A 23061-nucleotide genomic window follows, 5' to 3' on the forward strand; every position below is an offset into this window, starting at 1 on the left:
AGCCGCCTTGACGTTGCCCCTTGACGCAAATACTCCCAATATTTGCATCCACTGTCCTGGAAAATGAACACAGTAAAGCAGAATATTACAAGTTAACTTAACCGCAGAAATTGATATTGTAACTTAGTTTAATTAGGCAAACGGATATATCGCACAGTATCGATCCCGCATGGTGCATCGTCAGTGTATACACCATACCTGTGAAAGGCTGGAACACGACCGCCAGGCCGTGGTCAGCAAGCTCGCCTCCAGAACTCTCTTCTCCCAGCCCTCCGAGGTCGACGAATCCCTCGATGGAGCCTGCGTTTTAATCGTTTAACACGGTAAGGAACAACACTGATTGCAATTATTTGTGTGTACCTCAGAAAGACCAATGCTTTATTTCTGTTAATTGGTATGGTAAAATATATGAAGAGAACTTGCCTGATGATTTCACTTCGATGTTCTCGGAAAGTTTCATCTCGTCGAATACTATTAGCCCATGTCGGCTGAAGTCGTCCATTGTCTTTGTTTTCTCACGCAAGGCATCAAAGGTACTTGGATTGAATCCTAAGCCGCTTTTGAAATGCTGCATTGCTTTCCTTATGCAGCTGCGGCCAGGTAGAACCAAGATCTCGTGGCGCCGCAAGTGCTCGTACAGCTGCGGGCTTCGCATACGCATTAGTATGCACTCGAGCAGCCAGCCATTTCGGTACTTCATACCCTTTGTAGACTTTCTCCTGGCTGCTTCAAAGCATGCTCGAACGGCGGCCTGTTGTTTAGAGGGGAGGCCTTTGATTTTCTCTGAGAACTGCTTTTCCGGCAGTTGCTCATTCATCGCCTTCATCTAGCTTATGATAATTTTTGCTTTCTTTAGCTTCGCCTTCATTTTTTTCAGGTTCCGCCGAACAGCAACTGTGTTGTTCCTAGCTTTTACTCGGTATCTTATTCGCGCAAGCTGGTTAAGAATTAGCTTTCGCTGATACTTGCAGTGAATGCAACTCGCCTGACCATCTTTGACTGTGCGAGAACACTACTTGGAAAAAAAACTTCCCGTTGAAGGATGAGCATTTGCTCGCGACCGGGTGTAGCCCTGCGCCAAGGCATAAGGCCATTCTGTTCACATCGTTGATGAGGGCTTCAGCCTCTCCTGGTGTTGCGACCTCTTTTTGTTGCGACTTTTTACCGTTCAGGTATACGGTAGCAACTGCCCTTTCATCCTGTCTTGAACCTGCCACTTCAACTCTTACCATCTTCTTGAAAGCTACTCTGCTCTCCTCTCCAGAAGCATCGGACTCACATTCGGCGTACTGGAACACATTTAGGCAGCTGGGAAGGGTGATTTTGGACCAGGACTTGGGCATTTTTAGGTTGCCGAAGGATACCCTTTGCCTTTCGGCGACCCAAGCTTCTTCACTTTCCACGTCTTGAGTTGGTTCCGCAGAATTTTCCTTTTCGAGGCGCAACCCTTTCTTTCGTTTTGCTGCCGGTAGATGCTGGTCGCACAGGTTACTTTTTTTTCTCTTCCTAGGAAGTGACTTCATCATGTAGCTTGGTGCGTCAGGAAAAATCGTAGGAACGGCATCATTTGTAAGCAACGGCCGCTCTCGTTCAATTTCCACGAGCTCACCGGTCACTGTTGTTTGGAATTTCCGCTTAATAAATTGGGGTTCAAAGTGCCTCTCACAGACAACGCTGCCTGCGTCTAGTGGCCTGTCAACTCTTTTTATATTCCTGGACCACAATTCACGGCGATCGGGCTCCACGGGCACCCGAAAAAGCGACCTTTTTTCTTTGCATGATCGCAGTCCGCTGTTGCAGAGCGGCACAAAGCAAGAGCTGACCCTCTTATCCCGGCGCCTTTCCGTCATTTCGTGCACAAATCACACTCCTGAGACTTTTCTCACACACTGTGTTGAATCTCCAACGATAAAACGATGCGCGCAACGGCTGTAAGTTTCTTGCACCAGAACGACGACGCAGATACGCAGCCGCAGACGACAATAGGCCGAGGTGGCAGATCAGTTCGACAAGTATCGTCTGTTACATCGCCTGTGAGGATTTTTATTCATTTATAACACTAAAGAGTCTTATATATCCATTTTATTGCATCAGGTTTAATAAAACATGTCAAATAACGGGAAAGAGCACTCTTCGGAACAGTCAAAGTGAAAAGGAGCCCGCGTGTCGTCTGCTACCAACCCGCGGAGCAAGCAGGCACACCAAGCGGCACAGCGCCGGCGGGCCGTCGTCTGGGAACTCCTGTTGCAGCCAGCTCCACCTACAATTTTTCATCGCAAAAGGGACCCTCGCGTTCCATTGGTTTTCTCCCCGGACGACACACCTCTACCTTCTAGTACACCCACGGTGTAGGAATATTTAGGTGTTGACACTGCGCGCGGCGGCGCGGCCAGACCTTGTTCGGCACTCCATGCGCTTCGCTCGAACGCCGGCAGACGGCGCCGCGCCACGGGGGCCTTTCTGGTCGGAACGTTGCGGCTGCCGAAGTGCAGATGTTGCTGGATCGTTCGATGTTGCGCCGTGTAAGTTAAGTTTTTTTTAATTGCAGCAAGGCACACGACGATTGAAACTGCTGTCGACACCAAATCATTTTCGGTTACTGCCATTTTTACTTGCTGAAACTGCGGGAGTGCGCGGAAGAGCAGCGAGTACGCGGCCGGCGACCCTTCCGAGTTCGTCGTAGAAATGAGTCTATTGCAAATAATTTTGGTGTCCAAAAGCGCGGCAAGATCCCACGGGCTTCTGGTCGACAGCTAGGAACTCCACTTGGCAACTAAATAATGTTTATTATCTCTCCCTCTCTTCGTTCATGCGCACGACTCCCGAGAGCATAGCATAGCTACTTTACCGCATCGTAAAATAAAATGTCCTAAACGCGCATGCTCGCCAATTCTGGCAGAGAGCCTACGCGTATCATGAAATGTTGCCTGAGCAGTGTAATGCCCGCCCTGTAGAGAATATGGTAATATCAGCCCGACTTACTGGGGCTCTTCAGCTACGTTTCGTATTTCGAATGCATCAGAAATACCCCCTCCACCGCTCTACGCGCGATTGCCCGGTCCAGAACGAAATTAAGGCTACTTTTATGACGTTTACATGGCTAGCGCAGTGCATTGATAGCTACTCGGCAAGAAAATGGTCAATGAAAATGTCCCTGGCGTTCCTCCTGTCAAGCTCGTCGTTTGCGCTGATATCGGCGCTGCTGAGCGGTTGCCTATCTCACGAAAACACAGATATGCTCGCGCAGATATCATATACTTACGCGACTGTACATTGGGATTGGCGGATGTCGGTTGAGAATAATTGAAGTCGGCCTGGTAAAGCAGCTTGGTGGGCCACAAAATTCCCCACTGAACATTATAGGGTGGGGAAAATTATACAACTTTACCAACATATTATGTGGAACGAAACGTACAGCGGGTGGAAACTGTTTCTGAGATGTCAGACTAAAACTAATCGCGCTGCTGCCTTGACATACGGCAAATGGTGTGTTTGTGTAATTGCTTCTTTAGACCGCATCGGTCGCCTAAATTATTTCTGAATAAATTTTGAACTTAGGCTAGTTGGTTCTTCTGCACATTTTGAGGGAAAACAACGCGTAGACGAGGACAATGGAAGGAAAACACTAGAAGTTGTTTTTGTGTTTTTCTTTCTTCGTCCTTGTCTATGAGCAGTTTTTCATCAAAATGTGCAGGGGTCTCAATTATTTCGTTTGTGGATTTGGTGACTATCAGACTCTTGATCCCAAGATGTTTTACTGATCAGGAGCTGAACTGGGGCACACAAGCGTAACACCGACCGCGGCATCAGCGAAAGAATGCAAAAGCTGCCCATGTCCCGTGTAATGTGCAGGATCTCATGTGGTCCTTCAGGGTGTGAAACAAAATTTTTAGATAATGAAACAACAACATTCAAGGCAAAAAACAAGAAATTGTATTTTTGTTCCACGGAAGCCAAAATAGCCAGTTGGTGTAACAGACACATTTATCACTATAAGTCACCTTCCTCAGAGACTAGAGAAAACATAACACACAATGTAATGCAAGTTCAAGAGACTAGAGTACACACAATGCCCCGCAAGTCTTAACAAAATGTACAAGTCACCTTTCTGAGCGACTAGAGAAAACACAACGCACAAGTCACCCTCTAAGAAACTGGAGAAAACAAAACAATTCACTGAGTAATTCAACTAGCTAGGATGCGCACAGCTTGGCCTGCTTCTTCTTTTCTTGGGATCGCTTCGTCATCATTGCATTCACATGTTTGCAGTGCTGCCTCATACGCATGCTGACGTAATAGTGCAGAAGCTGGGCAATTACTTCTTCTTTGTGGTCAGCGCATGGAAATGTCATCGTATACGTGTCGACAACTGCGTCTATGGTGTCCCAATAGACAGTGTGGCAGTCTGCATAGTCGACAAAAAAACGCTCCGTGTGCTTGAGAAGATGGAATATGTGAGCGTTAGGGTGAGTAAGACCTCCTCTGGTCTTCACATTTGTGAGGTCTGCTTCAGCAGAAGAGTTACTCTCTACGCTGAAGGCCGACAAGCACGTAGGGCAGCTACTTACTCTTCGCATTTTTCTGCACAAGAAACCGGTCACATAGTAAATTATGCAGTCCGTAACGTGCCCTCCATCCGATTTGTGTTTGGGAATTATGTCTTCGCATTCCCAACTTTCCAATGAAACAAGATCATCCAGCTTTTCCTTAATTTGACTGACGAAGTCAGGGCCCGATGCTGCTGTGTCGTTTGTTTTAACAAGGGCTCTGAAACACGAAGCACCTAACAATGGTTGCTCACCATCGACAACTTTACAATTGCCATACTTCGGAGGTTTAAGGATGCTGTAGATCGACAAGGTCTGGTACAGCTGCAGAAAGGTTGGCATAGAAGGATGGTCATTTTGGCTTCCCGCCAACCGTACTTTACCAAAGAACCGTTCAACTGGGTCTTGATTCATTTTGCTTGTCAAGACATATTTGAAATTGTGGCAGCCAAGCAGATTGTCACAAAGATCTATCGTGGACTGCAATGTGACTCGAAGTCCCTCACAGGTGTTCTTTGTCAAAAACTGGTCCTTTGTTATTGTGCCGCTTTCCAACTCTCTCTCCCAGCTGTCCAGCCAGTGAAGGCCATGCTTGAGAATCGTGAGGTCTCGGCTGTTTCTTGTGATCCCTTCTGCGGGAAATCGGCGGTTTAGGGCATCGAACAAATCGTTTAAAAACAACGTGAACTCCTGGGTTTTCTCGCTGCCTACAAAACTGCGAAGACCTTGTTCCCTATAAAACTGAATACCTGCTGCCATGGAGCGGCTGAACACTTGGGTGGCTAACTTCACACGCATCTTTTCAGAGTTGCTGGGGTATATGTGAGCGCGTGTTACTTTCGGGCAGACTTTTAGGCCCCCCATGTTGGCAATGTCTTCTTTGTAGACTTCAGCATAGTACTCCCACTTTATCCACTCGCCTCCTTTCTTCAAATACCGCTGTTGTGTGAGCCTGTTTCTGACACACTTAAACAAGTGTGGCGTGTCAGAAAAAGCAAAAACTTTTCTTTCAGGGTCAACTGGATGTGTGAAGGAGTTGCAGCTGCCCTCGAGTCTCCCACTTACACCGAGACTATTCCACATGCTCCTGTTGGTTGAGGCGCCATCACACACGAAGCCATGAATCTTTGCACCAGCTTCTTCAAGCAGAACAATAGCTTGGACAAGTAACTGGGCAAGAATGGAACCTTTCGTTGCATTTTTTGCTGCAAACACCCCTATAGGTTGCGCGTAGCTATCACCAAAGGGGCAGAACATGAAAACAAGGGCATGATCAGCGAGCTCCTCACTTTCTGTAGTGCCTGTTTCCAGCCCTACATAAGTCATCGTACGAGAATTGACCTGCTTACTTTTACGCACCTGCATTTCATCAAACATGATGATTCCATGTCGCTTGAAATCGTCCATTTTTGCCAGTTTCTTTTTCAGAACAGCAAAAAATTTGCTGTCAAATCCAGACTTCAACCCCACCATGGAGACATAGCGACGTATCGTTCGGACTGATGGCAGTGAAAGTACTTCATTTTCCATAAGAAATCTGTACCCTGTTGGTGACCTAATGTGAAGGAGCAAGCAAAGAAGGATCCAGTTGTCTGAGTACCGCCGTCCTTTTTTAGAGCCAGTCTTGCCAGCAGCAACACATTCCCTTAACACTAGCTGCTGCGCCTCAGTTAGGTTCGCATCATGAGCAATGCGGTCAACTGTTTCGTCACCTATTTGTTTGAGCTTCGCCTTGCATTTGCCCAGTTCTGCCTCCAGCTTTTTTTTTCCTTTTAGAAGTCGAACTTTGGACTTGTAGCAGGCAATCCTAGCCTTCCGCAAAAGGTCAATGCGGCATTTTTTGGAAGGGCTGCTTACAAGACGAATGCGCTTCATTTTTCCCTTCTTTTGCATGCGAGAGTGATGTATCCGCAATGTGTCTTTCAACCTTCCACAGCGGACACAACTTCCTACTTCAGTGAACAACAAGCAACTCCGGTGGCGCCAAACACCACATGCATCAATATACGCACACTCGGGTTTGATGTTGTGGTACGTTTCAGAACCGGGGCCACCCGCACACACGTGCAGGTTGTGAAACTTGCGAATCACAATTTCCAAGTCGCTCAAGCCGCATGAAGCCACGTCACCACTTATGGCGTTGATAGTTATAGGGTGACCATAAATGAAGGCACGCAGTGACAGCCCTCCACTGGATGAAACAGTTACATCTAGCGTCTTCCTCAGGAAAGGTGCCTGGTCTCGTTTCTTCGCCAATGTCACTTCCGAGAAGATTACCGCCTCCATTCCAAAGCCATCAATGACCTGTGTTGCCCACGCAGTCCCTGGAAGTTGGATGCTGCTCGCATAACTTGAGAGGCGTGAAAACGTGAGCTGCTCTTCTTCATTTTGGCTGTTGACAGGCACTCCCCCGTGGCTTTCCTCGACTACCCCGTAGCTGCTGGGCACTCCCAATGGTGCTCCTGTCGGCATGCGACTCGATTCGTCCAGGTCTGGACCACCTTGATCTGAACTCGTGATGTTGTCCTGGCAAAAAATGAGAAAAATGATGTCACTTGAAATATAATTAAGGTAATGTGTCATGAAAATATGGTATCTACCAAAAGCAACCAGCCGTAAAAGCTACAGTCACAGGCTTGGTAGGCAGCTTGAAACATAAATGGCTTTAGCATGCAGTGGGTTGCGTTAACAACAGCTACATTATTCAGTGCCCTCGAGTGGGAAGTTGCTTAGAACCGGCATTGCAGAGCAACTGCATCACACTGTCCAGGCACCCCTATGAATATTGCATGCCGGGATGACATGCAAATTCAGCAGAAATTATGTATAGAGAACTCTGATCTCCTAGCATATTAATACCAGGACCAGTGTGTGGAAGAGAACCAACCTTAACGTTCAGGATGTCACGGAAGATTGAGCTGGTACTTGAGGGGGTGCCTCCAGGATTTATGGTGGCAGAAGGGCACGTTCCTTGATCACCTGACTTGCATGACGTACTCCAGTTGTCTGTTCGCAGTTTCTTGTTGCGGCTCGATGTTGGAACGGCGTCTTTTTGGTTTTCACCGGCCCTCCCCGTGGGCAGTGCGACAGCGGTTGGTGCGGGCCGCTTGCTTGGCTGCTGGGCACACGGGTCTGCAGACTTTCGTTTTCTAGGGGGCTTTCTTGAAGCTGTCTGCTTTGTTAGATATTTGGGGCATCCCGGAAAAATGCTAGGTACAGCATTCGCCGATAGCACCGGTCTCTTCTTGGGTACATTTAAAAGCACCTGGCCATCGAACTCGGCGTAGTACGATTTCGATATCTCCTGCTCAGGAAAATGCTTCGCACAGACGCAGTCGCTCGGTTGCAATATCCTATCTGCTCTGGGTATGGCCCGGCGCCAAAGTTCAAGGCGAGCAGGCTCCGATGGAGCTTTGAAAAGCGGCACATGATCAACGCACCTTTGGTAGCCCGATCTGCAGTTGGGTACGAAGCACTTCTTACCCATTACTGCGTCCTAGTCGACCTCTGGGCAAGGCTAGATTTCGCAAGCGTGCCACTTCAACACCGTTCACTGCAACAACAAACACATCACAGCCACCAAGCACATAGGCCGCGACATCCGCGCACTGCGTCGGCCCGCTCCACCACGTGAGCTTGCATAACGATCATTGCGCTGGTCCCAAACCACGACACAAAAGGCTACGCACGGCGCCGGCCGCCCAGCTGAAACATAAACGTCTACTCCTTGTTGTGCACACTGCAGCAGAAAACACCGAAAAACAGCTTTAACGGCACGGAAAGGCAAGCACGGCGCGTAGCCACCGTAGCAGCGCACGCCACTCCGCAAGCGACTGCCGCCCCTTATTCGCAGCGCCCCGCGCCGCTGCGGTCAGCGCATGTACTAAAAAGGGCGAACAAGATCTGGCCGCGTTCTCCGCCGCGGCGCCCGGTCAGTGTCAACACCTAAATATTCCTACACCGTGAGTACACCATACCCATGCCTTCATGGCGGCCATGCAGGATGCAGCCTCGGGCCGCGAGTGACCTTGGGTTCCCGTGCAATGCGTGTGCGAGTGATTCGATAGTCAGTTGTGCCGCGATAGTGTGGTGGTTAGCGATAGCGTTGGTTACACGAAAAGTCGCGATTCCGCTCATGAGTGTGACAACCAAATCTGCGATTCAACCCCAGCCTCCGCGCACACCTACGAGCGAGTGCGAGTCGGTCATGGCACAAAGGTTGCAACGTGAGCGCAGTGGTCCGCTTGACAGCAGGAACTACTGCATCATTAGCAAACTGTTGCCCTCTGAACACAAAGTAATACCTCGACGCCAAGTGTACTTGAGTGCAGCACAGTACGATCTACCTACCGCCAGACGCGTATGAAGTAGCCGCCGCAGATCGGCTGATTGCCAGCTGCCGCGCTCTGACGTCAGACGTGAGTTGTTTTGCTGGGTGTGAAACATTTAGCGCACGAGAAAGCCAGCGCTAAATCTGTGTACGCATGAACCATTTCTTCAAAGAAAGTATTCGGTTTCTGTACTCAACCACGTATTAGAGGGCACCTACCAGACAAAGTCGTGGATGCGGTGCGCGTGCACTTGGGTCGACATCCGCGGCGGCAGCCAAATGCAGCGTCGGACTTATGCCGTTCGCCGCCGCGGTTTCATCCTCCGCGGATTCGAAGTTCTCGAGGGTAGGAAGAGCGCCACCACTTAATGTGAGTGCGAATAATATTATACCTGTTGACGCCACTACCGATTATCGGTCTGAAACGCAGCAGACGACGTGCGCTGGTGTTTCTTTTTTCTTCTTCTTCGAGATGCGGGCGCAAAGAGCATGCGCTGGCACGGTGGCCACCGACATGGCGGTTTTGCAGTGTTGCCAGGCGGAGAAATCGCCCGCTAAACTTTTCATTGAATACCGCCTATACGTGTCGCCACCATGTACGGCGGACGCGTGAATCAAGGGACCCTAGGCTGCAGGGCGGTCTGTGATGTCATTGCGGACCACAAAAACACACGATTTATAGAGGAAATCAAACTTTTAACTTAAATTGATTCATTTCCCGGTGAACAAAGCGTCATTTGCATTCGGACAAGCGCTGGGGGCACTATAAAACACGAAATCTTTCGAATAACACAAGCCTCACACTGGAAGCTGCTGGAAGTTCATAGTCTGGCAGGGAAAGTTTTTTAAGCGTACACTCACCTGAAGTGTGTCCCAGAAGAATTACAACAAAACATTTTCCCGAAGCCGCGTGTGTCCGAGCTGGGAGCCATAAGTTGCACACCTCTTTCTTGAGACGACGCCACTTCTGCCACCTCGACTAAATTCTGAAGGCGTCATTTCACCAATACACTGTTCACACTAAAATCGCTACAGTGAACGAGAAGCCACCGCTGAGAGCGAAACGAACTTTCCAGTTTTCTTCCACACACACTACCAGCGTTATCGCTGCTGACAGTAAACCTACTGTAGTCGCTGGCACAGCTAACGACAGACGTCGACACGGAAGGACGGTTTCAGCTAAATGTAATACCACAAAAGAGGAAACGGTTTGAAACACAGCTAGAGCGCATTCCCGGTGCAACACGGCTTCCTGGCATGGAGGCTTCCCGGCATTCACTGGCCCCCAGATTTGAAAATTTGAAAATAATCAGTAAGTTTTATCTCAATTTCTTCCACATTTAAATTTAAAAAAAGATTTGCAAACCAATTGCAGAATTCGTAATAATTTTCTACGGCTTTATTAGCAAAACCTACTCTTCTTTTTGTGTGCGGTCCTAAAAAACACCGCCTTCACGATATTCCCTTCCCCACGCATAAGCTTCGCAAATCTGCCACAGCTTCGCACTTGTTTTGTTGTGTAAAGCAGCCGCCTGTGGCGCTAGTATCTTACCCCCTTTTTGGCGCGGTTGTTTGAATGTGGAATAACGAGCTGCAATGATTGATAGCGGTTCTAATCAGGAAACACTGTTGAGACTGGATTTTGCCCTACCTGATAAGCATCCGTGTAAGTGTGACGCCGGCATTCAACGAAAGATTTATGCCGGTGTGCAGTCAGTTCGTTAGCAGCATCGTGCGAGTATATCAGTGCTTTGCTATAAAACAAAAAAAACTTTGCTATAAAATGTGTCATCATTATACCAACGCTGCCTATTTGAAGATGAAACAAGGGTACATATAGACGTTCAGTTTGTTTTAAGGAATAAAGAGTTTTCGCGCCTGAAAGTGGATCAGCTTGAGAAAGCAGCTTGTCTCGATTAAAACGAACAGCGACTGCTTTCGTACGGGTACGCCGTTGCAGCGCAGCGCGTAATGTGAAATATACTTTGCAAAATGTTTGTGTGGGCGTGTGTGTAGAGAAGGGGAAGCACTCTGCACTACCTCTGCACCAGGCCAGAATTCTTACGCAATATGCATACGTGTCGAACAATTTCAGAGCTTGCCTATTGGCCACTATTGCAAAACGCATCTAACATGCTCAAAAAAGGGCAAAATTATTTTATAGAGCACCGCCCAGGCCTAAGCGACGCGCAGGCGGAGATTTGGAAGAATAATTGTGCGGTAAGTCGGCAAGCTTTACGCCAATTCACTTCGTACGCGTGCGAGCGAGTACATGTGATAGCAATCACTTACCCCCTACCTACATGCAGAGCGCCGATATCGATTATAGGCTACTGTTTCGCGATTCCAGTGCTTTGGGAACGTAATGATTTGGAGTAGATGCACCTATCACTGAAGGTATCAGCCAAAAGATTGCGTGCAAATGCCTCCTACGTGCAAATCACCGAGATTCTAACTGCGCCAGCGTTGCGCTCATCTCACGACAAAAGCAAACGTGCAGCGAACTTTCGCAAAAGCGTAGCGACGACTTGAGCAATACGTAGCGGTGCGCGTAGTTTGTCAAAGCACGCATCCTGGGATCCAAAGCAAGCGCAATGCCTGAGAGCCTGAGACGCCACAGCAGGACTGCTTTCAAATGGGCGCCGCCATTTTGGCTACAGCTTCAGTGGAAGTGACGTCGGTGACATCACGATGCTGGGGCGCTATTTAGGGGGGGGGGGAAGGGGGGGGGGTCGGCCTGGTCCCTTACGGGATATGGTTTGGGAATACGCTGCCGGGCGCTTACGGAAGGGGGTGTGGTTTGACCTCTAGCGCGCAAGGGCATAACTGGTCACCCCGCTAATACTGCTCGAGGTAGCGTAGAGTAAAAACCAAAACCAAAACGCTTAGACGAGCCACGGCATGAGGGAATAAGCGGTTTGTAGGACAGATAGTGTCACCTTGTCGCTGAAACTGACCAACATCAAGCAGCAGCAACTTTCACTCCCACATGTTCAGCCACACAAACGTAGATGGCGTCTGTTATTTCTGTGTCAGGGCAATTTAAAACCATCTTGGCTAAACTTCGGTAACTGGAAAGCAGAAATTGTAAACGCAGCAACTCCCTTCTAAAACGCTCATTCGGCGTCAAAGTAACGCTATCACGTCCAACATGTCACTGCAACTTTTTCTGATGCAAAAATAACTGTCGGACGGTCTTCTTCATCCTGATCGATAGCAACGTGGTGTTGGAATTGCGCCTAACTTCATTAGCTTGGGCAGACGTTAGTGGGACTTCTTTTATGGAAATAACAATGGGGCACGCGGCGTTATCACGCGCATTTGGAGGCTGCTGTGAGCGGCCTCTGATTCTGATGCGCATGCTTCCGTTCCATCACCTATGTGACGCCCGGCCGCCGGTAATGGCCGCGTTTTTCAGTTTAGGTTCCCAAAACACCAATCTTCACGAGCTGTTTGCGTCGCGCGCATTCACGCTTGAAACGCAGTATATTTGCATGTCGCACTCTTTTTATTGGCCCTGTTGGATGGCATTATTTTTACGCCGTCGAAAATTTGAGTGCAGTCGGCCTTTAGGGAAAAGCTTCAGTATAACAAGCAGCGGGACTGCATGCTTTGTTAGGCAAGCGGATGTTGGATTAGCCGCAACGATGTTGTTTTAGCCCACTCCCTCCTCTGCTTCGTTTTAAGTGGATTGTCTTCGTCGTACGCAATCCCAGTAGGCTACTTCTTCACTAAACGTCCAACGGGTAGTCAGCTTCCCGAGCTAGTACTCTTTGTGATGAAAAAAGGAAAAAACCTGTGGTTGCCGCATAGTGCAACTTGTCACCGACCACCACCGAGTCAAAATGAAGATGCTGGACCAGGGCACTCTGGCGTTTGAAGTAGAACTCCCGTGCGACTGTAACAAACCTGTACTCCTAAGTTTCGACTCCTGCGATGTGCGGAAGAATGAAGAACGCACGCTCATGACGTAGGACCTAAGGGGAAAATTTAGGTATCTTACCTAAAGCTTGTGTATGACCTGCAGGAGAACCTGACGGTGAAACCGGTCCGTTATCTACACCGAAAGCCCGTCCATACGAATAATATCGAAAAGATGAACGTGAGAAGGGCCATTCAAGTTCTGCCTCCGGCTGTGACTGCTGCCTTGTAACACCTAAAAGAACAAGCCAGGCACACATGCAGCCCATTGTTCGCAACTGCAGGCCACACCATCACATTCATGAGGAACTTCTATCAGGGGTTCATACTTCTAGACATGAGCAATACAACCCGGCACCTGCGCCAAAAGTTCCCCGATGTCCGGCACTACGGCGATGCTGACTATGACAGGCTTGAGTGGCTGGAGGTTACCATGCCTATGTACTTGGAAGATGTTAAAAGAAGTTGCGGCGATCCAAGCGAGTTCCTCACGAAGGAGACGTATGAGGAATTTTCTATCACCACCTACTCTAGTGTTTCCTGCATAAGGTACCTTCTGAAAACCGATAGCTTCCTGTTCGTGCATATACCGAATAGAGAAACGGAGCGAGAGCCCGTTGTCTTACCAATTGAGCTACGAGCACACGCAGATACAGGGGAGACAGACGGTGTATTCACCGAGCACAGCTGTGGGTTTACCCCCTGCGTTCTCGCTGAATGCCACGTGATAGCGTCACGCGACCTCTCGCGCCTCTGTGCGCTCCGTCCACGGCACGTGTGGCAGCCGTGTGCACCAGTGGTTTGTCCAGGTAGACCTCGAAAAGTTTGGACTCGTGTGCAATACCGATACCAAACAACCGACTACCATACGTGGAATGTGCTTTGAGTTAACTTTCACGAATAATATAACTGCGCTGAAAACGCAAAGTCTGAGTGCGTATCACACCGGTCATCAGTCCGTTCTGAACATTGTGCTGAAGTGAAATAATAAATAACGTGTTACAGGTACAGTGTAACGTGTGAATAACGCAACCGGGCCGTAGGCACCCGTGGTAGGTGGTGTATAAAGCGTCGCTTTCGAAACGCCCTCCACAGGGTGAATTGGCCCGCACTTTTTTGGAACGCAGTGCATAACGCAGAAAAGTCTTGCGAAAAGAAATATGCTCAGTTGTGGAATGCAGGCACAGAATTGTTTACAAAATCCCGCAGTCTTGTCAGGACGTTGCATTGACCATCGCCTGCGTGACTACGAGAACTTTCTCAAAGGGTCATGCTGGCAGTCAGCTTGCTGTGCATTGGAAAAAAAAAGAAGAAAGGGCACGCGTGACCCACGAGGCTTTCTGTATCGCACAATGCTGCGACGAGTGTATTCGTATGCCCAGTGTCTCGCGTGAACGGAAAAGGGATCGCATATCTTTCGAATTGATACGGGTTTCCTACCATCATTGTGTGCTTTAAGAATTCGTACAGCACCGTCGCCTTCTTCTATTTGTTATTTATTGTTGCGTAGATTTGACTCTTTTGTACAAAGGTTGCGCCCTAATGCAATAAAAAAGATGTGGTTGATAGTCAGTGCACATGTTTGTCTCCTCCTTTCTCGTGTCCCGTCTTCGGGCTGTTGTAATCGCTTAGTTCGTTTTTTTTTATTTTGCCACCCTCTGATTGGCTAGGTAGCGCACAAAATAGGCGTCGCTGAAAGAACGACGGGCATTGTGTTGCTGGAACTACGTGCGTCGCCTCCCTTCTTGGGCAAGCCGGCGGTCGTCCAGGCAGCTGGTGGCAGCGGTGGCGACGGAAGGGAGCGTATACGTCGGCGGTGGTCTTGGCGTCGGATTTGGTGAGAGCACGGTTTTATTATTATTATTATTAGAGTGCCCTCAGGGCCTTTACGGCGTTACAGAGGGGGTGGGTACAGTGCATGAAAACAGGTAACAGTGTAGAAGTACAGGCAGTATGTAAACACAAGCATATTTCCGGAAACCAGGTTACTGCATTACATGTACAGAAAGTGCATTCTTGAATGATGCCGGATCTTCAATGGACACAATGTGGTGGGAAAGGTGGTTCCATTCCTCAGACATTTTGGGGAGAAATGAATCTGAGAATGCGTTGGTGCGGCCAGATGGAACGTTGTTGCCTTGAACGGATGGTCGATGCGGGATGATATGTACGTGGGCCGTGAGAAAAGGTCGCGTCTTATAGATGGTTTATGGAAATAGATTTTGTTAAACAGAGAGAGTCGTGAAATTTTTCTGCGATGGTGCAAGCTTGGTAGAACCAGGTTATTTTTCATTAGTGAAACACTGGAGGTACGGGAGTAGTCGGAAAGTATAAATCGAGCTGAGCGGTTTTGTACAGATTCCAGAAGAGAAATTAGGTTTTGTTGTGCAGGGTCCCAGATTGCCGAGGCATACTCTAGTTTAAGGCGAATTAGTGTCCGATAAAGTGTTAACCTGAGGGGGGATGGGTCATGAGAGAAATTACGGCGAATATATCCTAAGGAACGGTTTGCGCTGCTGCAGACATAATTAATGTGTGTGTGCCATGTTAAGTCATTGCTGATATGAACACCAAGATACTTGTAGGATGTAACGTATTCGAGAGTGGCTCCAGTAATTTTGTAATTAAAGGGCTGCTGGGAATAACGTTTGCGCGTTATGGTCATGCTTTTGCATTTGTTTGTGTTAAGTATCATGTGCCATTTGCTGCACCATTTAGAGACAGTGTCGAGGTCGGCGTGTAAATTAAAGTTGTCCGTTCGGTCACAAATTTCGCGAAATTACGCAATTATCAGCGAATAATTTTATGGAGGAATTTATACCATTAGGAAGGTCGTTAATAAATATTAAAAATAGCAGAGGACCTAACTCCGAACCCTGTGGTACACCGGATTTAACATCAGTAGGGGGAGAATTGCATTCGTTAGCAGTCACGAATTAGGTGCGATTGGTCAAAAAGCATTCTATCCACTTAAACACATTAGGGTCAATGTTTAGGGTACCGAGCTTAAGAAGTAATAATTGATGAGACACTTTGCCAAACGCTTTTTGAAAATCTACAAAGATGCAGTCTACAGATGAAGCGCGATCCAGAGCTGATGCAACGTCGTATGTGAATGTTAGAAGCTGAGTTTCGCATGAGTAATTTTTCCGAAAGCCATGTTGAAATGGGCTGAAAAAGGAGTTGGATTCCAGGAATGATAGAAGGTTAGAATAAATGACGTGCTCTAAAAGTTTACAGGAAATAGACGTTAACGATATTGGGCAGTTTTAGCATATTGTTACCGTGTTTGCGTTACCGTTTACCGTGTTGCCGGAAGCGCTGGCGACGGTGAAGCCTGTGCCGGTAAGTTGCCGTTCGCGGCAATTCTCGCGCTGCGCAGTCTTCTCCCGCAAACACGGTAAACGGTAACGTAAACACGGTAACGATATGCTAAAACTGCCTATTGGCCGGTAATTTAAAGGAGAGCTTTGGATACCGGATTTGAAAACAGGGACGACCTTCCCAACCTTCCAATCAATTGGCACAGCACATCACTGAAGGGATTGAAAAAAGATATGTGGCAGGATTATTGACGAATAAACTTCGGTGTTTTTCAAGAGCTTGGGATTAATTTCGTCTACGCCACAACTGGAAGGTTTAAGGTCATAAATCAGCTTCATAATTCCAACAGGATCTACTACAATAGGATCCATTGGAAAAAAGTTGTAATCGCATAATTGCGGCACAACATCCGCAGGACAATTCGAAAACGACTTGGCGAATACTTGATTCAGAACGCGACAACATTCGTCACTGCGCATGACCTGGTTGTCAGCATATCTAAGAGATATAAGTTCTTTTTTATTAGGTCTAATTGTCTTCCAAAACATTTTTGGGTTACTTTGGAGAAGCGACGGGAGAGTGTTTGTAAAAAAGACGTCCTTTGCTTTTTTTTATGGCTGCACGATAAGCGTCGGAAATATTTTTGTAAGCAAACCAGCGGGATGTCTCATTTTTGCGTTTGGCTACACGAAATGAGCGTTTCTTTAGGTTTTGCAGTCGTTTTAGATCAGATGTGAACCAAGGTGAGCGTTGCTTGCCAGAAATAACAACTAAAGGAATATATTTGTTAGTCAAAAACGTAACTTTTTCTTTAAACAAGTGCCAACTGTGTTCAACCGTGCGATCAAAAAAGCCTACCATGTAGTCATCGATAAAACATTCGAGTTCTGTATTAATTGAAGCGTAGTCTCCTTTGGCGTAATTTCTTATTGCTTTGCTGTGTGTTAGCCGGCGCGAAACCTCAGCTTCTAAGGTAAAATGAATGAAACAATGAGCGCTTAAACCGGGAAGGAAAATTAGGAGTCGCACAAGATCTGGAACATTTCTCAGGACCAGATCTAGTATGTTAGCGGACGTCGGACCCACTCTGGTTGGTTTGTCAACTAGCTGAGTCAAATTAAAGTCGAGACACATGTTAAAAAATGTAGTACTATCTCCTGATAGATTACTGTAAGCAGAGCAGGGCACTGACCAGTTTATTTTGGGGAAGTTAAAGTCCCCGAGCAAGAACAACGGCGCATGTGGAAATTTCAAGACCAGGTTGTTAAGAACGTCATGTATTTTGTCGCAAAAGTCAGATGTAGCATTGGGCGGACGATAACAGGCGCAAAACAGGGCGTTTTGATTATTTAAGTGTATCGAAACACAGATAATTTCTAAGACTGAATTTGTTATCACCATACTGGAAGTGAGACAATCGGCTGCAGCGATCAATACACCGCCACCAGGTTGATTACAACGATCAGCTCGGTATACAAAGTAATTTTTATCGCAAAAAAACAATTCCGAGTTTGCCTACTATGTCTGCAGCGCAGTCATCAAAAAGGGAAAACAAGGCATCGCGCTTGTTAGTGACTCTGCGCGCATTTGAAAATAAAACTGACAGGTTCTTGTCGTTATTTTTTGGGCGTGGGTCAAGTTCAAGTTTATTCAAGGCAATATTACAAAACATTGCCTTGAGGGGCATGGCTAGAGGCAAACCAGTTGCCTGACGAAGGCCACGCCACCCTCAGCCGCAAGCGGTACGACAAAACAAATAAAAAGTACAAGAAAAAAATAAAAAGTACAAGAAAAAAAATTTACAAGCAAAATTTGCAAGAAAAAGAAGACACTAGCACACACTGATATAACTGGATACAACTGGATGGGATTTCAATTTTTGTACCAAGCTGTTTAAATTTGGGGTACAGAAAAAAAAAAACAAAGTAAAATGCAAAATGCAAGAACAGAAACAAATTCAAAACATTGTGAGCAGCGCGTGGTGTTACAAAGCAGTTTCGCTTATAGTTACAAATGATACCTTCATACCTATACAATAGAAAAGAGTAGCTGTTTAATGAATTTCTTGTATTGTGACAGCGTTGTTCCTGAAATTAAGACTTCCAATATCACCGGATGTTCGTTCAACACATGGGGTATTTTGTGAGACAGTTTTTGGTCACCATAGTTTGTTCTGGATCTTGGCTTCGTTAACAAAATTTTTCGCAACTCATATGGGCATTCTTTTATTTGGTATTTGAGTAGAAACCGGCTCTCCGAGCTGTATTGTCGCAATATTTCAATGAACAATTTATACGTCAGTGTTTTGCGGACGTCAAGAATTTTATATTCGGTGTAGTACGGAGTAATGTCTTCATTGAGTTGAATATTTCCTATTGCACGCAAAGCTCGATTTTGAAGTGCCAGTAGGAGATCCAAACTTGTTTTGTTTGCGGTTGACCACACTAATGAACAGTAATTCAGTGGGGAGTGTATAAGAGCATGATATATAGCGCGTTTTAAACTTGGCGGGAAATAATACCTCAGCTTATTTAATATTCCTACGGCTCGGGAAATATCTACTCTAAGTGCATCAATATGTGGTGACCATGATAGATTTTCGTGAAATACAACCCCCAGAAATCCAATTGTTGATGTGTGTTGTATTTGGGCACCCTGAAATTGCAGATGTAATCCAATCGGTGTTTGTGTTCCTTTTGATTTGAAAAGCATGTATTTTGTTTTACTTACGTTCAGTTGTAGTTTATTTGCAGTTAGCCATGAGCATAAACGGTCTAACCAGGTGTTGGCCTGCCCAAACAAATCGTGCGCATTTACGCCTGAAAAAAACACGTTGGTGTCGTCTGCATATAATACCATATTTGTGTAACCTTTGATGTGTACAATGTCATTTATATATAGCAGGAATAAGATAGGCCCAAGGATGGATCCCTGTGGAACTCCGTATTTTATGTATTGTGTTTCAGAAATGACCCCATTTATTGACGTGAACTGAGTTCTGTTCGTAAGATAGCTTTTTAATAATTCTAATGCGACACCACGTATCCCATAGAAAGGAAGTTTTTGAAAAAGAACGTCATGTTGGACACAATCAAAAGCTTTTTTCAGATCAAGGAATAGGCCAAGTGTTATTTTTTTCTCCTCTATATTTTGGAGCAATTTTTCTTTTATTCCTAGGAGGGCTGTTTCTGCAGATTTGTTTTTTTGGAAGCCGTATTGTTTTTCGGATAATATGTTATGCGCGGTCAAAAACGCAGTGATTCTTCTTCGCATGATGTTCTCGGCTATTTTTGAAAAAACAGAGTACGGAGATAGGCCTATAATTATTTAAATCATTTAATGAACCGCTCTTATGAATGACCACTACCCGAGCTAGCTTCATTTTTTCCGGAAATACACCTGTGGAGAGAATTAGATTACAAGTATGTGCAAGGGGAAAACATACAGTCTGACTAACAGCTTTCAGCGGTTTTGATTTAACACCATCTGCACCAGAGGAGCAACCATCCTTTAACGATAAAATTATATTTTGAACTTCATACTGGTCGGTGGCATGCATAAACACGGTAGAGGGACAACTCTCTTTTATGAACTGGTCACACTGTGTTTGTTTAAGGACATCTGGGGCAGCTTCCACGTCAATGAAGTGAGAATTGAAAGTATTTGCAACATCTAGGTCCGACAGCCCATTTATTTGAAAGTGAACTCGTTTCATTGAATTCTTTTTATTTAGTATTTCGTTAATCGCTTTCCACAGAAAGCATGTATTTCCTAAAGTACCTTGGAATTTGTTCATATAGTAGTCAAGCTTCGCCTTTTTTATATCCTTATTTAGTTGGTTTCGTACCTTTTTAAATATCTGAAAGTCGTTTTCCTTTCTGCTGGTTAAAAACGATCGGAATAGCTTATTTCGGTGCTTGATTCGATAATAAAGGTCTTTTGATATCCAGGGTTTTCTTGATTTCTTATATTATGTGAGTGGTTTGAGGGGGAAACATGTATTATAAAATGATGTAAAGGTAGACAAAAAGGCATCGTAAGCAGTATTTACATCGGTTGCCTCCGTAATTTTGTGCCAGGGATGTGCAGAAACAAGTTCAATAAAGTTTTTTATGTTTTGTTCAGAATAGTTTCTAGCTAGCCCTTCATGGCCAGTTTGACACGGACGCTTATGTGGAATGAGACAGTAGATGGGTAGGTGATCACTAAGGCCGCACATCAAAACCCCTGCTTTTATGTTGTCTCGAGGAAAGCTTGTCACACAGGGATCAAGAGTTGTCTGCGTGGAAGGCGTAATTCTCGTAGGGGAGTCTATTACATTCGAACAGCCATACCATTCAAATATTTCTTGAAATAGTAAGATGGATTTGTAGAACATGCATTGATATTAAAATCTCCTACCAAAACTGTTTCTAAATTTAGAGCGGTGCTGAATTCGAACAACCTTTCTGAGAATTTGAGAAAGTCTTCAACAGATCCAGAAGGAGGGCGGTACGCAAGAGCAAACAAAGTGTTATAACATTTGATAGCGAGTGATTCATAACTACTATCAACATTCTTAAAATCGGGAACAATTTCATACGATAAGTCCGAGCGAACATAAACAGCAATTCCACCACCACGCTTTTGCGGACGAGACACAGAAACACAATCATAGCCACTTATAGAATAACACTCATCAGGTAAAAACCACGTTTCGCTGAAACACAGCAAGTCAAAAGAGTATTTTAACTCTAACAAAAACAAGCAAACTTCATCAAATTTATTTCTCATGCTTCTGGCATTCAAATGAAAAACTGAAAAGGGGCACAGGTTTTTTAGCGATACAGTGTCATAACAAAATTGATCGAACTGCGGCAACGCCATTGTCTACGGTTTAACTGCTGACGCTTATGCATTGACGTTATCACTTTAAAGCGGCCAGATCTCGCTCGTCCCGAATAACTATCGCTCGATCGCCGCTCGCCTTCCTGACCAGCACCTTTCCGTAGGAATGCCACACAAACTGATAGCCAGATTCCAGTTTCCATTCTTTAGCCTTCGACAAAAGGGCGCGTGCGAGTCGGGTCAAGTTTTCGCAGATGTAGGTGGTTTTATTTCCGTTCTTTAGTTCTTTTTTGTTTGCAAGCCAGGAATCGCGGAGTTCTTGGCGCGTGAAACGAACTATGATAGCTCGCATCTTGCCCGGTTTAGCTGGAAGCCTGTGAATAGCTTCGACTTCATTTATGCTTAGTGGGGGGACCTTGATCTGTGTTGCTATTTCGTTCACTTTTGTTAGCAAGTCCTCTTTTTCCGTTTCTTGAACACCGTGTATTTCAACATTTAAGCGACGGCTACGGTATTCGAGGTCATTCATATCCAGTTGAAGCTGTGTTAGCTCTTTGCTCGAGTCTGCAACCTCCAATTGTTGCACTCGCTTTGTTAATTTTTTTGTTGCTTTTTCTTGGGAGGCAAGACGAGATTGAAATTCATCGAATTTTTCAGAAAGCACTTGAACTGACGCTTCAAGTTCTCCCATTTTTGAAGGCAGAGTCAAGAGAGAATCTAGCTTATTGTTCAATTCAACGAGCTGGCTTGCAACATCTATGTCAATTTTTTGCTTTCCTGTCGCACCATTTCCTCTGAGTGGCACCTCGGCAGGTATCACACTTCCAATGCTTCTTAGTGCCATCACGCTTACCAGTGAAAGAGTCTTCACTTACTCCTGAGCAGCCACCGAGGTGGAATTTGAATTTACACTCACTGCAAGTCACGTAAAGGCCATTATCGGGGACTTCCAACCGACATGCACAACAGCGCGACATTTTCACCGCGGATCCAGGTACAGAGATACACAGCTTTGGCAGCAGCGGCAGGCCCTAAATGGGTAGTCGAAAATAACACCACCAACCTGTAAAACAGAAGCAAAATTGTCGCGACGCGCTCAGCCGCTGCCGCTGCTGCCAAATGACGGGAGACGCCCCTCGGTGAATCCACGCTGGATGAATCCACGGGCTCACAGGTGTCGTTGATGTCGCCGATGTCGCCGACGATAGTTGACCGAAAATTTCATGGTCAAGCCAAATTGCATTCCGAAAAAAAAAGTTCTGTGAATTGTAGAGAGGTGGCCCGGTCTTAAAAAATCCTGGCGCAGGTACCGTTGTCTTGCTTCTGTAAAACAGAAGCAAAGTTGTAGCGACGCGCTCAGCCGCTGCCGCTGCTGCCAAATGTTAGGATGTTAGGATGACATGGTATCTGAACCCCCGGACGTATCATCGATCTGCCTTGGCTTGTTCGTTTCCAGTTCGCATATGCTATCGGTAGCAGGAGAGTAGACATAGCACTTTTTGTTCAGGTAAAGCTTGTTATAGCGAATGGTAAACTGCTGGCCGCTATCCTTTCCGTACTCGTGCAACTTTTTTCTCATGCTCCTCGTTGCCCTGCAAAAATCTTCGTTCACGACCACGTCAGACTCTTTCAGCTTTTTTTTGGAATTCAAGATGCTGTTTCTTCATTTGGATGAGGAGAACTTTACAATAATTGGCCGACATTTACCAGGAATGAACTTGCCTAACCTGTGGGCGCGAGATATTCGGTCGTCGCTAGTAGTGAAGTTTAAGTTCAATACGGAATTCAGAACTGCACAAACCTTTTCTTGTGGTTGTGCCCACGTCTCGGAAGAGCTGTCTGCAAGGCAATGAAATATTAAATTCTCCCTTCGTGAACGATCTTCAAAGTCATCTAGCCATTGGTTCAGCGCCATTACTTGTGGTTGATAATTTTGCGTGGGCAGCCCTTCGGGGCAGCTGACATGTTTTTCAACTTCCGAAAGCCTATTATCGAGATCCGTAATCTGTTGCTCAAGGGATGACTGCGCCTCTTTCACTTCATTAATAGACTCCATCAGTTCATCGTGCTTTACATATATCTTGTTATGCAATGACTTAATAAGGGAAAGCA

The 23061-nt window shown here is 46.2% G+C and overlaps 1 long non-coding RNA gene across 1 annotated transcript; it reads right to left on the bottom strand.

The window, feature by feature from the left end:
* Position 1: 1 nt before the first annotated feature.
* LOC144149633 (uncharacterized) lies at positions 2-10142 on the bottom strand. The gene is made up of 3 exons (XR_013318342.1): positions 9739-10142; positions 199-300; positions 2-56 (listed from the first exon to the last, which is right to left on the bottom strand). It is a non-coding gene; the product is annotated as an uncharacterized LOC144149633 (long non-coding RNA).
* Between the last annotated feature and the right edge of the window lie 12919 nt (positions 10143-23061).

This window comes from Haemaphysalis longicornis, unplaced genomic scaffold, assembly GCF_048455015.1.
Source record: "Haemaphysalis longicornis isolate Haplotype H1 unplaced genomic scaffold, Haemaphysalis longicornis Haplotype H1 scaffold_8, whole genome shotgun sequence".
NCBI lineage: Eukaryota > Metazoa > Arthropoda > Arachnida > Ixodida > Ixodidae > Haemaphysalis > Haemaphysalis longicornis.